Source organism: Plectrocnemia conspersa, unplaced genomic scaffold (genome assembly GCF_051122295.1).
Source record: "Plectrocnemia conspersa isolate PC_06_02 unplaced genomic scaffold, ASM5112229v1 ptg000001l, whole genome shotgun sequence".
NCBI classification, from domain to species: Eukaryota; Metazoa; Arthropoda; class Insecta; order Trichoptera; family Polycentropodidae; genus Plectrocnemia; species Plectrocnemia conspersa.
In genome coordinates this window covers 98,182-105,599 of record NW_028277165.1, presented here as the reverse complement: position 1 = coordinate 105,599, position 7,418 = coordinate 98,182, and the positions used below count along the sequence as shown (strand labels likewise).

The following is a 7,418-nucleotide window of genomic DNA, read 5'->3' as shown; positions in this document are numbered from 1 at the left end:
TAAGACTCTGTTTTTATCAAAAAAAAAATATTCAAAAATTGTTTTTAAATGCAAATTAAGTTTCTAAACACTTTTTGCATACTACATTTTTATGTAGAATTTTATTTTGCAAAGTTATGAGACTTTGAATTTTTACATTAGCCGCCATTTTTAAAATAAATTTTATATATTTTTTTAATACATAACGCATAGAGGGTGCACGGTTTTTCTATGCGATTCTAAAAATTTAATTTTAAATCTTTAAAACCAAGCACTTAAGAGCGTTAACTCTTCTGAAAGTCTCAAAATGGCTAGTATTGGGGTACGATCGAACTAATAAATCGCTTGTTTTGAAGCAAAAATCTATATTTTTTATATTTTATTTATATGTATTTTAGGCTTCTTAACGTTTTATATTTAACGAACTTTATGTTAAAATTTAACACTACTGAGTTATGAGTGAATGAATTTTTATACTTGTCGCCATTTTGCAAAATATTGACACAATGGATTTTGCTAACAAACATACACAGGATGATTAAGAATTCTTTACTGTCACAAAAATTGAATTTGAAAAATGTATAAATAAGCTCACACTGACCTTAACTATATTGCAAATCTTATGAGCGTATGTATGGTGGGTCGATCGACTCATAAAACTAAACGTGTTTTGAAAAAAAAACCTTTTTTTCATTATTTAGAAATTTTTCTAAACTGATTCGTAAGCATATTCTAAAGCTCTATTTTTGTTAAAAAATTTAAGTCAATATCTTAAATAGGAACCAAATACGAGCGTTAACTATATGCAGAGTCGCATAAAAGCTCGTATGGGGTCCCTGTATATATACCGTAAGACTCTGTTTTTATCAAAAAAAAAATATTCAAAAATTGTTTTTAAATGCAAATTAAGTTTCTAAACACTTTTTGCATACTACATTTTTATGTAGAATTTTATTTTGCAAAGTTATGAGACTTTGAAGTTTTACATTAGCCGCCATTTTAAAAATAAATTTTATATATTTTTTTAATACATAACGCATAGAGGGTGCACGGTTTTTCTATGCGATTCTAAAAATTTAATTTTAAATCTTTAAAACCAAGCACTTAAGAGCGTTAACTCTTCTGAAAGTCTCAAAATGGCTAGTATTGGGGTACGATCGAACTAATAAATCGCTTGTTTTGAAGCAAAAATCTATATTTTTTATATTTTATTTATATGTATTTTAGGCTTCTTAACGTTTTATATTCAACGAACTTTATGTTAAAATTTAACACTACTGAGTTATGAGTGATTGAATTTTTATACTTGTCGCCATTTTGCAAAATATTGACACAATGAATTTTGCTAACAAACATACACAGGATGCTAAAGAATTCTTAACTGTCACAAAAATTGAATTTTAAAAATGTATAAATAAGCTCACACTGACCTTAACTATATTGCAAATCTTATGAGCGTATGTATGGTGGGTCGATCGACTCATAAAACTAAACGTGTTTTGAAAAAAAAACCTTTTTTTCATTATTTAGAAATTTTTCTAAACTGATTCGTAAGCCTATTCTAAAGCTCTATTTTTGTTAAAAAATTAAATCAATATCTTAAATAGGAACCAAATACGAGCGTTAACTATATGCAGAGTCGCATAAAAGCTCGTATGGGGTCCCTGTATATATACCGTAAGACTCGGTTTTTATCAAAAAAAAAATATTCAAAAATTGTTTTTAAATGCAAATTAAGTTTCTAAACACTTTTTGCATACTACATTTTTATGTAGAATTTTATTTTGCAAAGTTATGAAACTTTGAATTTTTACATTAGACGCCATTTTAAAAATAAATTTTATATATTTTTTTAATACATAACGCATAGAGGGTGCACGGTTTTTCTATGCGATTCTAAAAATTTAATTTTAAATCTTTAAAACCAAGCACTTAAGAGCGTTAACTCTTCTGAAAGTCTCAAAATGGCTAGTATTGGGGTACGATCGAACTAATAAATCGCTTGTTTTGAAGCAAAAATCTATATTTTTTATATTTTATTTATATGTATTTTAGGCTTCTTAACGTTTTATATTCAACGAACTTTATGTTAAAATTTAACACTACTGAGTTATGAGTGATTGAATTTTTATACTTGTCGCCATTTTGCAAAAAATTGACACAATGGATTTTGCTAACAAACATACACAGGATGCTTAAGAATTCTTTACTGTCACAAAAATTGAATTTTAAACATGTATAAATAAGCTCACACTGACCTTAACTATATTGCAAATCTTATGAGCGTATGTATATTGGGTCGATCGACTCATAAAACTAAACGTGTTTTGAAAAAAAAACCTTTTTTTCATTATTTAGAAATTTTTCTAAACTGATTCGTAAGCATATTCTAAAGCTCTATTTTTGGTAAAAAATTTAGGTCAATATCTTAAATAGGAACCAAATACGAGCGTTAACTATATGCAGAGTCGCATAAAAGCTCGTATGGGGTCCCTGTATATATACCGTAAGACTCTGTTTTTATCAAAAAAAAAATATTCAAAAATTGTTTTTAAATGCAAATTAAGTTTCTAAACACTTTTTGCATACTACATTTTTATGTAGAATTTTATTTTGCAAAGTTATGAGACTTTGAATTTTTACATTAGCCGCCATTTTAAAAATAAATTTTATATATTTTTTTAATACATAACGCATAGAGGGTGCACGGTTTTTCTATGCGATTCTAAAAATTTAATTTTAAATCTTCAAAACCAAGCAGTTAAGAGCGTTAACTCTTCTGAAAGTTAAAAATGGCTAGTATTGGGGTACGATCGAACTAATAAATCGCTTGTTTTGAAGCAAAAATCTATATTTTTTATATTTTATTTATATGTATTTTAGGCTTCTTAACGTTTTATATTCAACGAACTTTATGTTAAAATTTAACACTACTGAGTTATGAGTGATTGAATTTTTATACTTGTCGCCATTTTGCAAAATATTGACACAATGGATTTTGCTAACAAACATACACAGGATGCTTAAGAATTCTTTACTGTCACAAAAATTGAATTTTAAAAATGTATAAATAAGCTCACACTGACCTTAACTATATTGCAAATCTTATGAGCGTATGTATGGTGGGTCGATCGACTCATAAAACTAAACGTGTTTTGAAAAAAAAACCTTTTTTTCATTATTTAGAAATTTTTCTAAACTGATTCGTAAGCATATTCTAAAGCTCTATTTTTGTTAAAAAATTTAAGTCAATATCTTAAATAGGAACCAAATACGAGCGTTAACTATATGCAGAGTCGCATAAAAGCTCGTATGGGGTCCCTGTATATATACCGTAAGACTCTGTTTTTATCAAAAAAAAAATATTCAAAAATTGTTTTTAAATGCAAATTAAGTTTCTAAACACTTTTTGCATACTACATTTTTATGTAGAATTTTATTTTGCAAAGTTATGAGACTTTGAATTTTTACATTAGCCGCCATTTTTAAAATAAATTTTATATATTTTTTTAATACATAACGCATAGAGGGTGCACGGTTTTTCTATGCGATTCTAAAAATTTAATTTTAAATCTTTAAAACCAAGCACTTAAGAGCGTTAACTCTTCTGAAAGTCTCAAAATGGCTAGTATTGGGGTACGATCGAACTAATAAATCGCTTGTTTTGAAGCAAAAATCTATATTTTTTATATTTTATTTATATGTATTTTAGGCTTCTTAACGTTTTATATTCAACGAACTTTATGTTAAAATTTAACACTACTGAGTTATGAGTGATTGAATTTTTATACTTGTCGCCATTTTGCAAAATATTGACACAATGGATTTTGCTAACAAACATACACAGGATGCTTAAGAATTCTTTACTGTCACAAAAATTGAATTTTAAACATGTATAAATAAGCTCACACTGACCTTAACTATATTGCAAATCTTATGAGCGTATGTATGGTGGGTCGATCGACTCATAAAACTAAACGTGTTTTGACAAAAAAAAACCTTTTTTTCATTATTTAGAAATTTTTCTAAACTGATTCGTAAGCATATTCTAAAGCTCTATTTTTGTTAAAAAATTTAAGTCAATATCTTAAATAGGAACCAAATACGAGCGTTAACTATATGCAGAGTCGCATAAAAGCTCGTATGGGGTCCCTGTATATATACCGTAAGACTCTGTTTTTATCAAAAAAAAAATATTCAAAAATTGTTTTTAAATGCAAATTAAGTTTCTAAACACTTTTTGCATACTACATTTTTATGTAGAATTTTATTTTGCAAAGTTATGAGACTTTGAATTTTTACATTAGCCGCCATTTTAAAAATAAATTTTATATATTTTTTTAATACATAACGCATAGAGGGTGCACGGTTTTTCTATGCGATTCTAAAAATTTAATTTTAAATCTTTAAAACCAAGCACTTAAGAGCGTTAACTCTTCTGAAAGTCTCAAAATGGCTAGTATTGGGGTACGATCGAACTAATAATTCGCTTGTTTTGAAGCAAAAATCTATATTTTTTATATTTTATTTATATGTATTTTAGGCTTTTTAACGTTTTATAATTATCAAACTTTATGTTAAAATTTAACACTACTGAGTTATGAGTGATTGAATTTTTATACTTGTCGCCATTTTGCAAAATATTGACACAATGAATTTTGCTAACAAACATACACAGGATGCTTAAGAATTCTTTACTGTCACAAAAATTGAATTTTAAAAATGTATAAATAAGCTCACACTGACCTTAACTATATTGCAAATCTTATGAGCGTATGTATGGTGGGTCGATCGACTCATAAAACTAAACGTGTTTTGAAAAAAAAACCTTTTTTTCATTATTTAGAAATTTTTCTAAACTGATTCGTAAGCATATTCTAAAGCTCTATTTTTGTTAAAAAATTTAAGTCAATATCTTAAATAGGAACCAAATACGAGCGTTAACTATATGCAGAGTCGCATAAAAGCTCGTATGGGGTCCCTGTATATATACCGTAAGACTCGGTTTTTATCAAAAAAAAAACATTCAAAAATTGTTTTTAAATGCAAATTAAGTTTCTAAACACTTTTTGCATACCACATTTTTATGTAGAATTATATTTTGCAAAGTTATGAGACTTTGAATTTTTACATTAGCCGCCATTTTAAAAATAAATTTTATATATTTTTTTAATACATAACGCATAGAGGGTGCACGGTTTTTCTATGCGATTCTAAAAATTTAATTTTAAATCTTTAAAACCAAGCACTTAAGAGCGTTAACTCTTCTGAAAGTCTCAAAATGGCTAGTATTGGGGTACGATCGAACTAATAAATCGCTTGTTTTGAAGCAAAAATCTATATTTTTTATATTTTATTTATATGTATTTTAGGCTTCTTAACGTTTTATATTAATCAAACTTTATGTTAAAATTTAACACTACTGAGTTATGAGTGATTGAATTTTTATACTTGTCGCCATTTTGCAAAATATTGACACAATGAATTTTGCTAACAAACATACACAGGATGCTAAAGAATTCTTAACTGTCACAAAAATTGAATTTTAAAAATGTATAAATAAGCTCACACTGACCTTAACTATATTGCAAATCTTATGAGCGTATGTATGGTGGGTCGATCGACTCATAAAACTAAACGTGTTTTGAAAAAAAAACCTTTTTTTCATTATTTAGAAATTTTTCTAAACTGATTCGTAAGCATATTCTAAAGCTCTATTTTTGTTAAAAAATTTAAGTCAATATCTTAAATAGGAACCAAATACGAGCGTTAACTATATGCAGAGTCGCATAAAAGCTCGTATGGGGTCCCTGTATATATACCGTAAGACTCTGTTTTTATCAAAAAAAAAATATTCAAAAATTGTTTTTAAATGCAAATTAAGTTTCTAAACACTTTTTGCATACTACATTTTTATGTAGAATTTTATTTTGCAAAGTTATGAGACTTTGAATTTTTACATTAGCCGCCATAACTATATTGCAAATCTTATGAGCGTATGTATGGTGGGTCGATCGACTCATAAAACTAAACGTGTTTTGAAAAAAAAACCTTTTTTTCATTATTTAGAAATTTTTCTAAACTGATTCGTAAGCCTATTCTAAAGCTCTATTTTTGTTAAAAAATTTAAGTCAATATCTTAAATAGGAACCAAATACGAGCGTTAACTATATGCAGAGTCGCATAAAAGCTCGTATGGGGTCCCTGTATATATACCGTAAGACTCGGTTTTTATCAAAAAAAAAATATTCAAAAATTGTTTTTAAATGCAAATTAAGTTTCTCAACACTTTTTGCATACCACATTTTTATGTAGAATTATATTTTGCAAAGTTATGAGACTTTGAATTTTTACATTAGCCGCCATTTTAAAAATAAATTTTATATATTTTTTTAATACATAACGCATAGAGGGTGCACGGTTTTTTTATGCGATTCTAAAAATTTAATTTTAAATCTTTAAAACCAAGCAGTTAAGAGCGTTAACTCTTCTGAAAGTCTCAAAATGGCTAGTATTGGGGTACGATCGAACTAATAAATCGCTTGTTTTGAAGCAAAAATCTATATTTTTTATATTTTATTTATATGTATTTTAGGCTTTTTAACGTTTTATATTCAACGAACTTTATGTTAAAATTTAACACTACTGAGTTATGAGTGATTGAATTTTTATACTTGTCGCCATTTTGCAAAATATTGACACAATGGATTTTGCTAACAAACATACACAGGATGCTTAAGAATTCTTTACTGTCACAAAAATTGAATTTTAAAAATGTATAAATAAGCTCACACTGACCTTAACTATATTGCAAATCTTATGAGCGTATGTATGGTGGGTCGATCGACTCATAAAACTAAACGTGTTTTGAAAAAAAAACCTTTTTTTCATTATTTAGAAATTTTTCTAAACTGATTCGTAAGCATATTCTAAAGCTCTATTTTTGTTAAAAAATTTAAGTCAATATCTTAAATAGGAACCAAATACGAGCGTTAACTATATGCAGAGTCGCATAAAAGCTCGTATGGGGTCCCTGTATATATACCGTAAGACTCTGTTTTTATCAAAAAAAAAATATTCAAAAATTGTTTTTAAATGCAAATTAAGTTTCTAAACACTTTTTGCATACTACATTTTTATGTAAAATTTTATTTTGCAAAGTTATGAGACTTTGAATTTTTACATTAGCCGCCATTTTAAAAATAAATTTTATATATTTTTTTAATACATAACGCATAGAGGGTGCACGGTTTTTCTTTGCGATTCTAAAAATTTAATTTTAAATCTTTTAAAACTAAGCACTTAAGAGCGTTAACTCTTCTGAAAGTCTCAAAATGGCTAGTATTGGGGTACGATCGAACTAATAAATCGCTTGTTTTGAAGCAAAAATCTATATTTTTTATATTTTATTTATATGTATTTTAGGCTTTTTAACGTTT

The 7,418-nt window shown here is 27.0% G+C and overlaps 1 long non-coding RNA gene across 1 annotated transcript; it reads right to left on the bottom strand.

Moving 5' to 3' along the window:
• Positions 1–3,180: 3,180 nt before the first annotated feature.
• LOC148238263 (uncharacterized) lies at positions 3,181–7,054 on the bottom strand. The gene is made up of 2 exons (XR_015810309.1): positions 6,280–7,054; positions 3,181–5,884 (listed from the first exon to the last, which is right to left on the bottom strand). It is a non-coding gene; the product is annotated as an uncharacterized LOC148238263 (long non-coding RNA).
• Between the last annotated feature and the right edge of the window lie 364 nt (positions 7,055–7,418).